This window comes from Nicotiana tabacum, chromosome 6 (genome assembly GCF_000715075.1).
Source record: "Nicotiana tabacum cultivar K326 chromosome 6, ASM71507v2, whole genome shotgun sequence".
Lineage (NCBI taxonomy): Eukaryota > Viridiplantae > Streptophyta > Magnoliopsida > Solanales > Solanaceae > Nicotiana > Nicotiana tabacum.
In genome coordinates, this window is record NC_134085.1 from 215,699,162 (window position 1) to 215,710,564 (window position 11,403).

Below are 11,403 nucleotides of genomic sequence, written 5' to 3' on the forward strand. Positions count from 1 at the left end.
ATAATACGTGTGTCTACAGCCAAAAAAGAAAAACAACCAAAGGGCATTGCAACCTTTTCTTTTGTTTTCTTCCTCCCACTTAATTTTATCTTTACCGTGGCTATTATTAGTAGCATAAATAGGTAGTTTAATTTATGCTACATAAATAAACTTAAATTAGGACAGATGGGAGTAAAAAGGAAAACAAACGTTTCTATTCAAGTACAGTAGCATTAGGGGTGTTCAAACCGAACCGAAAAATCAAACCAAATCGATTGAAAAACCCGATTAGGTTTGGTTTGACTTGATTTGGTATTGAGTAAAAAATCTTGAACCAAACCGGCATATAAATATATAAATTTTATTTATATTTTTAAGACTTTATAGTGATTTTTCTTTAAAAAATATAGAAATATTTGAGATTCTCTCATGTATTAACTTTGAAAACGTAAATTAACGAAAAATTATTGTTAAACGACTAAGAAAATAATTATCATGTGTTACTAAAAAAATTCTCCCATTAGAATATTTTAATAGATGATATGTTTGTCATTTTTTTTTATATTTACTAAACATATATTCATTAATCAAAGCTTTATCTATACTTTTAACAAAGTAAGATTGAAATAATATTCATGTAACAAAAAAACCCGAAAATCTGACAAAACTGGACCAATCCAAACCGATATAGTTGATTTGGTTTGATTTTGATAAAAATCGAACTAACCCGCTCCATGTACACCTTGAGTAGCATGGACCTCTCTCTATTTATAGTCTGTGTTAGCTACTCACATTTTTGTCAAACTTTTCCTTCCTTACATTACATATCACCAAATGGCAATCTTTTCCCTAATTCTCTACACTGTCATTTTCTCTTTCCTTCTACATTCCATTCTCACCTTATTTTTTCGCAAACGTTACCCGTTGCCACTACCACCAGGTCCAAAACCATGGCCAATAATCGGAAACCTAGTCCATATGGGTCCAAAGCCACACCAATCAATTGCAGCCATGGCTCGAACTTACGGTCCACTCATGCACCTTAAGATGGGATTCGTGGACGTGGTGGTTGCTGCGTCGGCGTCGGTGGCGGCTCAGTTCTTGAAAACTCATGACGCTAACTTCTCGAGCCGCCCTCAGAACTCGTGTACAAAACACTTGGCTTACAATTCTCAGGATCTTGTCTTTGCACCTTACGGACCACGGTGGCGTATGCTTAGGAAAATTTGCTCTGTTCATCTTTTCTCTGCCAAGCCTTTAGATGACTTTCGCCATGTTCGCCAGGTTTTAATTTCTATTTTACACCTAGAGGTTGGGGTGTTTAAACCGAATCGAAAAAAGCGCACCAAACCGAAAATTCAAACCAAACCGATTAAAAAATCAGAAGTTTGGTTTGATTTGGTTTGGTATTGGATAAAAATTTGAACCATACCGACATATAAATATATAATTTTATATATACTTTTAAAACTTTATATAGAATTTTCTTTAAAAATATATAAAAATATTTCGGATCCTCTCAAAGAATGTAATATTTAATAGAACTATGAAGTGCATCTATTTTTATTTACTTTAAATAATGGGTTGTATCGTCACTTTCTTATCAACTCTTATTGAAATGTGTCAATCTCTTTCTTATTTCATATTCATATTTCAACATCTCTTAAATTCTTATATCTTTTTCGAATTTGAAATGGTATTTCAATAATTTAGAATTAAATAGAGCATATCATTATTTAGGTTTAATGTTAATTTTGTGTTTAATTATTACATTCGGTTAACCTTAAAATTAAAGCATACGTACATCAACAAAAAATTATTTTTAAACGATTAAGAAAATAACTATCATGTGTTATTAAAAATAATTGATCATATGTTAGTCAGTTTGTTCAATTTTTACTAAATATATATTCACTAAAACTCTATTTATAACTTAAACAAAGTTAGATTGAAATAATATTCATGTAACAAAAAAATCCGAAAACCCCGACAAAACCGAACCAATCCAAATCGATATAGTTGGTTTGACTTGATTTTGATAAAAACTTAAGTAACCTGATCCATGTACACCCCTACTACCAGGTTTTATAGTACTAAAATATTACTATCTTTTTCATGAATTTTCTAAATTTTGAACAAAAGATGATGCTTGCCAAGAAAAGACTTTCTTTTTGTTTGTGCGTGATAGTTTAAGTATATCTTTGTAAATTGACTTGGCATGCATTTGCCGGGAACATACGTAAGACAACTTTTTTTTTCTTTATTCAAAAATGACATATACTTTGTTATATTTGGTTAATGCCACACGTTCTGAGAGAATTTTGACGTGGGCTATCCAGGGGGAATTTAGAGGGCGGAAGGGGTTCATCCGAATCTTCTTTGTCCGAATATTACATTATACATATAAGGAAAAAATTATTTTTTGTATTTATATATTATATTCTGAATCCCCTGACATAATCCAAAAATATAGTTAAGTGATAAGAGGGTTCAAAATCTTTACAAGATCGCTACTTCAATTCCAAGAGTCTTTTATTCTTTTTCAAATATTATCCAACTCAAACACCATTGACAGGACAACTTTGTTATTTATTTCGTTTTTGACCCAAAAATTTCTTGCCATTAATCAAGTAGGTCTAACAAACTTTCCTCACTGACGTTGCTTTAATTTAGACGGAAAATTATTTGGGGAGATTTATAACATGTTGAAAAATATTAGAGGTTCAATTTCATTGTTTCTAAAATTTTGGGAAAGGTATAAATTGACATGTTGATAGAGGACAAAATTGTCTCACAATCTGGAGCAACCGTTAGGGTGGAGAGTAGGGGTGTACGAAGAAAACCGACAAACGGCATCAACCCAATAATTTGAGTCAAACCGAGAAAAAAAATCTAATTATGGTTTGGTTTGATTTGATTTGGTGTTTGAAAAAAATCCGATCATAATTGGTTTGGTTTGGTTTTAACTAAAGAAAATCAAACCGAGACCAAACCAACCCGACATTACATATATAGAAATTTTAGATATATTTAATATATAAATATACTTATTGTGATGTAATTTATAAATATTTCTTAAAAGATTTCATAATTTTATCTTTTGAGGTATTATTTCAAGGTTGGACTTAGAACTTTTGAATGTTCTTATTTAATTTACTAAGTTTTATCTCTGTTTTAAAAGGCAGAATTGGGACTCGCTCGGGGAGAGAGCACTCGTAAAACGCCCCTGAGCTTATGTGTGGGGCTTAGTTCCATGAGACTTATGCCTCAGCCGCCGGAACTTACGCCTCGGATACGCCCAATGCCCGACGTACTGGGATTGCCTAATAAAACATTATGCAATTGTGTGTAACTAACCTTGTAAATCCTCAAATTTTCTTAATAAGTCGTTGACTATCAAAATTACTTTTTTCTTAATCATAAATCATTAAGTTGAGTGTATTTTATGTCGTAATTAAAATAAAAATTATTGCATGTTATCTACTAAGACAACTACGATAGTAAATTTTAAATAAATCTTTTATTTAAAAGTATTTATTTATTAACTTTTGTTATGTCTTTATTATATAATAGTCCATAATTTTTTTATAGTTATATTACTAAATATTATTTTTTTACGTTTACAAGATACAATACTTATTAATTTAATAGCTTAGTATTAGCTAGTAAATATTTACAAATAATTAGATATTATGGTATAATATGATGAATTATGTGTCACTTTATTAACTTGGTGAAACTTAAAAATAAATGATGCTAGAGAACATATTTAAATTGTGAATTATGTTTTTATATAAATTTTCTTTCAAATAGAAAGCATATTAAATAAAAGTATTATTTAAAAAAATCAAATTATAATATTTTTTTTCAAGATTCATTACTCCTTAGGAGAAACATATAAAATTTCACATCGAATACATTATTTTTGATGTTTGAGTTGTCGCCGCGTCGCAGCTAATTTGCATATTATGATATATATATTATACTTTTAGCATTATTCATAATTGAATTATAATTTATAAATATTTAAGTTAATTATTTGTTATAATTTTGTGATTTCAATGTAATTTTTATAATTATTTTTTGTTTTATACAATCTTAAAATTCTTGAAATTACTATTTTTGGCAGATTTTTAAACAAAATCTTCAAATCTCAAAAATAGCTCTAGAGTAGTTTTTGAAGTTTTTTACTTACAAAACTTCAAATTCTTTTCAAGTAAAGTGCATGTGCAAACACAATTTCTACTTTTAAAAATCATTTTTATCTCATTTTCAAAAACTCATTTTTCTCAAATTCCATCCAATTTTATGTCCAAACGCTAGCTAAATTCAGGCGTTTCTAGTAACAATGAAAGTGCTTTATGGTGAGGTTTAAATTCAACTATTAGGTGACCTTTTGGATCGTCTATATACTTTTATGGTAGTAGTGCTTAATTAGGTGATATTGTGTGTATATATATATATATTAGGATTAAGTTTTATATTACATAAAATGGTAGCTGTCTACTCAGTAGAGATGTAGTAATATTCTTTAAAAATATTACACAAACACCAGTACAAACAATAGAAACTGCAACCAGGATAAGAACAATATATATATATATATATATATATATATATATATATATATATATATATATATATATATATATATATATATATATATATATATATATATATATATGTCATCACCTTGTTTGCTACCTCGTCCATGAAATTTTCTTTTTGTCTTGCATTTAGTATTGCTAATCACGCTTAAAAATATAGAAGGAGATCTCTGCGTGTGATTCTTGAAGAGAAAAAATCCTTATTTATTTGAATTTTCAATTTTGTATATGCTTGGCTAATTTTGGTAAGTATACGATTAATGGTTAGAGGCAGGGGAGGATTTAAGGGGGCGGAAGGGGGTTCACGCCGAAAAATTACACTGTGTATATATGGCAAAATCTGTTTTTTACCTCTATATACTAAGTTTTGAACCCCCTTAACACAACCCAAAAGTGTAGTTTAGCGGTTAGGGGGGTTCATAATCTTCCTAAGGTCAAAGAATCAATTCCCGCTAGCTACAACTTTTTAAACTTTTTTTTTTTAACCCCCTTCGTGGAGGTCGTGTCTCCGCCACTGATTAAAGGTTGGTAAATTAGAACTTATTTGGGACATTGCCGTAAAATTTCCAAAAAACAAAAATGGATACTAATTTCCTACACAATCAAATTCATTCCCATTTCTCACAACTAAATTCAGGCATATCTAATAGCAATAAAAGGGCTTTCCGGTGACGTTTAAATTTAAGTTATTAGGAGTCTGTTTGGCTTAGCTGATTTAAAGCAGTTGATAAGCATTAGGTCTTGAAAAGTAATTTTAGGTGATAAAGCTAATTTAATAAATAAGTAGTTATATGTTTGGATAAAAGTGCTAAAATTGATAACAAACAGATAAAGTGTTTTGTTTAAAAGTGCCGGCAAACTCTTTTTTTTGTTAAAATGACTTAAATGACCTTATAATAATTTACACTACTAAAGGCGTCATTTTCTTCAAAAATTTAACTTCTAGATAGATTCAAATACAAAATAATCTATTTATCATGTTATTTTAAATACAAAAATGATTAGATAGTATCATTTTTATGAATATAATTTATGTTATGATAAGTATACAGTCATAAATTAGAATGGGAGAAGTAAATTAACAAAAGTTAAGAATTTTTTTTAAATAATACACAAAGTATTTGTAGAGAAGAAACAAAAACTTAATATGTATTGTCTTTTCTCTAAGTATATACGTTATACTCTATCGGGTATTGTTGCTTTTATCCCTTTTTATTACTTATATTAGTTATTGAAAACAAGAGAACATATGAAAACAAAATTAAAATCCCACAATAAAATTATACAACTAGAATAGGAATCTCTTACTTGAGGCTAAAAGTGAATACACGTACAAGTGAATTTTGTTACCTCAAATTGCCGATGGAAATCTGGTCTGGAGAATTATAGAGGCACCGACTGTTTAGGTTTTGATGGACCAGGAGAGAGTGAAATTATACGAGGAGGTTTTTTAAAGAAGTATTTTAGGGATAAAATAGTAAATATTTTGGTCAGATTTAAAGCCCGTTTGGCTTGGCTGATTTAGAGTAGTTGATAAGTATTAGGTGCTGAAAAGTACTTTTAAGTGCTGAAACTGATTTAAAAAATAAGTAGTTACGTGTTTGGATAAAAGTGTTAAAATTAATAATATGTTGCTGAAGAACTACGTATATGAAGAGTTTTGTTTTAAAAAGAAGTATTTTAGGGATAGAATAGAAAATATTTTGGTCAAACTTATGCTTATAAGGTGAAATTTGATAAATTGGGGGAGACCAACTTATGACATTTAGTTTATTTTTGGCTTATAAGCACTTAACTTATAAGCACTTTTAATTTTACCAAACGCGTAGATAAGCCAAAAAGTGCTTATAAGTCAGTTTGACCAGCTTATAAGCTTAGCCAAACACCCTCTTAAAGTGTTTATAAGCTGAAATTTAATAAGTTTGGAATACCAACTTATGACGTTTGATTTATATTTCCCTTATAAACACTTGACTTATAAGTATTTTAAATTCTATCAAATGCGTAGATAAACCAAAAAATACCACACTCAGTCTCGTTATAGATCGAACTTTACGGCTGTAGTGCTAGGAGTTGTACTTATTACTCCTTATTTTACCAGTTACTAAATGTTGGCCTAATCACAACTGCAGAATGAAGTAAGAATACTTACGCGCGCCTTAGCAAGTGCCGGGCAAAAGCCGGTCAAGTTAGGCCAACTGTTGAACGTGTGCACCACGAATGCACTTACGCAAGTGATGCTAGGGAGGCGGGTGTTCGCTGGCGCAAGTGGCGGTGTAGATCCTCAGGCGGAAGAGTTCAAGTCAATGGTGGTGGAGGCATTGATGCTCGCCGGCGTTTTCAACGTTGGCGATTTTATTCCGGCACTTGATTGGTTGGACATTCAAGGTGTAGCTGCAAAGATGAAAAAGCTCCACGCGCGTTTCGACGCGTTCTTTACCTCAATTCTAGAGGAACACAAAAGCAATAAATTTGGAGAAACGAAAGAACATGAGGACTTGTTGAGTACGTTGATCTCTTTGAAAAAAGGAGGTGGCGATAATGAAGGAGGAAAGCTCACAGATTTCGAAATTAAAGCTTTACTCTTGGTAAGCCTCTCTCTTAAACAAAATATATCAATGGTGCAATTGACAAATGCTTTCACTTCTAATATTATGGGAAAATTTTATTTTTTGTCTCACGCGACTGACACTAGTTGTATGAGACAATTTTTTTATCTTACAGTTTTGTGGATCTATATTTTTATAGACTCAAAAGTGTAAGATTGAGGTCCACAAATTTGTGAGATAAAAAGGAATCTCTTACAACGAATATAGTCATACGAGACACATAATAAAACTTCTCAATATCATGTTACGTAATGAGTGACTGGAATAGAAATTTTACTAAAGATATTTAAAACATAAGAAACTAAACATATAAACAACTATTGAGTTGTGTTAAAGGAATTCGACATTTATTACATAATAGTAGTTGTACTCGCACGATGCGCGGATTAAAACAAAATATGATCGAGTTTGTTTAATTTGAACATATTAAATCGTATTGCTTTAATAAATTTCAATTGTCATCTCATTAAAAAATATGATATATCCAGTAATAAAATATTTGTTAAACTAAAAAGGAGATTTATATAGTTATCGAATAATTTTTTTTGTTATGTATTTTTCTTTATTATATTATTCAATGTTTAGTATTATTTCATTATTAATATAAATTTTTATTAGTGTATTACGTTGTTTAATATTTTTGTCTACTACTCTCTTTTTAATATAATATAGAAGATATATATTTTGTTACTCTTAAATTTTATTTTATTGTCTCAATTTTCAATTGGATAAACTTATCAATAATATTTACTTACTTTACTTTATTTTTCAAAAATCATAATATAAAATATATCCACATCAAGCCACGTGTCATCCTAATAATAAGTCGCTTGACATTGCTTAACACAAAGCTCCAAGAGTTAAGAATTTGGAAGGTATTTGAAAAAAAAAAAATATCCTATATTTTAAGCAAGAATAATCAAAATTTAATTATATCTTATATTTTCTTTATAGTAATTACAAAAATATATTGTATCACTTATCCTATCCCTTTTTAATTTATTAATATTAATAAGTGTTTTACTCCATGCAGTTTTTATTTATTAATTTTGCTAAGTATTTTAATTAATTTATTTTACTGTTTAAAATTAGAATTTTTGTGGTGATGACATCTGTCTTTCTATCCTTGAATTTTGATAAGTGTTTTATATATTTATTTTATTTTATTAAAATTAGAATTTTTCGAATGATGACACTTGTCATCCTATCCTTGTTTTTTCTTTCCTATTATATATAGATAGATTCCTTAAAAAATTGTACTAGTTAACCTTTTCAATTGTGATAATGGAAAATTAAATGACCACAAAGCACAAATGATCTAAAACATTAATCAACTTTCATAGATGATAATTTCTTATCAATTCAGTGCAAGTTTGTGGGTAATTTCACCGTGAAATTGAATTTTAATGTATAAATATACTTTTTATTTAAAAAAATACTTCAAAAAAGGGAAAAAAGGAAGCCAAGTAATGTTGCAAGTAGTTTATATGAGGAAAAATTAAAAATATTACTCACGACCTGTTCAATTTGAATTAGAAACAAATAAGTAAAGAAATGTATCTATTTTTACAAAGAAAAGAAACCTTAGAGATCAAAGTTATCCGATACATACAACTCTTTTTCTTTTCTTACAAAAACAGATGTGATATGCTATTTTTTCTTTACACTAATTAAAAAAAGGTATTATACAGCCAAACTTCTCTATAACAGTCTTGTTTGTTCCGAATATTTTTGGATGTCATAGCAAAGTGCTGTTATATAGAATATATATTATAACATAATATTATATATAACATAATATATAATATATAAATATATATTATATATTTCTGGGAATGCCATTTGTTATTCTATCCTTGTTTTGCCTCCCTATTATATATAGATTGATGCATAACAATAATTTTAATGTTTTATATATAGTGTACATTTTGGACGAATCCTTTACTGTGTTAATATTTGGCTTTAAATAGTGTTTGAATATTACTCCAGTAAGTTAGTTGACTTATATTTTGTATTATAATAAAATAATTAAGTAACCGTTTAAAAGTTATTCAAGAAAGATTATAACATCAGAGGTTAAAGTTTAAATATCTTAAAGTATTTGAATTCTGAAAACTTATAAATCGTATAAACATGAAATGGTGTCAACGTCTTGAGATGTCACAAATGAAAAGGGTGACATCTAGATTGCGTTAATAACAAACTTATACGAGTGTTTAATGCTTAACTCTTTTCGGCAAGGAATATCAGATATTTTTACAAGTATATTTAGTTTGACAATTATGGAGTGTATTATCTTAAAATTAAATAAATTAGATAATTATTCGATAAAAAATGGCCGGATAAAGAATTTTTATGATGTTAATGTATATAATTAAATTAATGAAAAATCAAATAAAATTTTGTATAACAATGTGATGAAATGCGTAATAACATGAAGGTTAGTAATGCCAGCACAAAAGTATATAGGAAGGGCTACCATGTAATTTCATTTTCTAAGAAGTCTAAACATAGCCTCCAATCCTACTAGTAGGACAAATTCAAAGGCCAAGATTTTTAATGAAGTATTGCCCTCATTTGGACTTGAACTAGAGTACTTGGGATGGTGATTTCACATCCCATGAGCAGCGGCGGAGGCAGGATCTCCAGGAGGGGGATTCAAAAAAAAAAAATTATAACTAGTGAGAACTGTACGTATGACCTTACGAAGGTTTTATTTAAACCCCTTGACCACTAAACTACCCTTTTAGATTGTGTTAAGGAGGTTCAAAACTTAATATATAGAGGTAAAAACGAATTTTACTTTATATATACATTATAATTTTCTGGCGAAGGGGTTCACGCGTAAATCCGCCACTGCCCATGAGAGCTTGTTCCCAGCATTTAATCTTTGTTGATGAATTATTGCAGGACTTGTTTGTAGCTGGATCAGACACATCCTCGAGTACAGTGGAATGGGCCATTGCAGAGCTTATTCGTAACCCAAGATACTGGCCCAAGCCCAACAAGAGATCGACAAAGAGGTTGGAAAGAACAGGCTTGTCATGGAATCTGACCTAGCCCAATTAACTTATTTGGAAGCCATAGTCAAGGAAACCTTAAGGCTTCATCCAACCACCCCTCTCTCCCTTCCAAGAATTGCATCAGAGAGTTGTGAGATTAATGGTTATTTCATTCCAAAAGGCTCAACACTTCTCGTGAACGTTTGGGCCATCGCTCGTGATCCAAATGAATGGGTTAATCCATTGGAGTTTAGGCCCGAAAGATTTCTGCCGGGTGGTGAGAAGCCCAAAGTTGATGTGCGAGGAAATGACTTTGAAGTAATTCCATTTGGAGCTGGGCGTAGAATCTGTGCTGGAATGAATTTGGGCATACGAATGGTCCAGTTGATGACTGCAACTTTAATTCATGCATTTAACTGGGATTTGCCCATTGGACAATCGTCAGAGAAACTAAACATGGAGGATGCATTTGGGCTGACCTTACATCGGGCTGATCCATTGGTGGTGCACCCACGTCCTCGCCTAGAAGCCCAAGCATACATTGGGTGAACAACCCAATTAGGATATGACATGTCCGCTAAATGTATGTCTCCATTTCGATTATTATGCTCTGCAAATGTAAAAATTGCATCGGGCGCTCATTTAACCTATACCCTTTTTTTTTTTAACTTTTAATTTGTACCCACTTTTTAAACAACTTCAGTCCTCCTTCTCCTCCTTCGTTTTCTTTTGCTTTCTTCTTGCAAACAACCACAAACGTTCACAAATTGTCTGGTAGTTACGTGAATTGACCAAAGGCAAAGGACCTGATCATTTGACTTTATTATTTCCTTTCGAAATATACTTTTCAACTGCTTTTGACGCTTTGTAATACTTTAATAAGTGGATAATTTTGTTAAAAAAAATAATATAGCAATAATACGAATAATAATTTCATATATAACAGATCTGACTTGTATGCAACATCAATTTTAATAAGGCAAGCAAGCATCGTCGTTTAATTTGCAAAGGGTTGCTTCCTATGTGTTGCTGCATTTTATCAAGTTTGATAGAGAAGGAATATTTAATGATACCCATATTGGAACTCTCAAAAACTTCAGCTCTAGGGACTAGGAGTTGTGTCATATTTGCTATTTGTTTCTTGTTGAGTACGACGTATAGGCATGGTGACGAGTATCTATGCGTTGGTGTCAAGCATGACCGCGA

The 11,403-nt window shown here is 30.3% G+C and overlaps 1 pseudogene; it reads left to right on the forward strand.

Annotated features, from left to right (window-relative positions):
* Positions 1-703: 703 nt before the first annotated feature.
* LOC107831017 (flavonoid 3'-monooxygenase-like) lies at positions 704-10,971 on the forward strand (annotated as a pseudogene).
* The last annotated feature ends 432 nt before the right edge of the window (positions 10,972-11,403 follow it).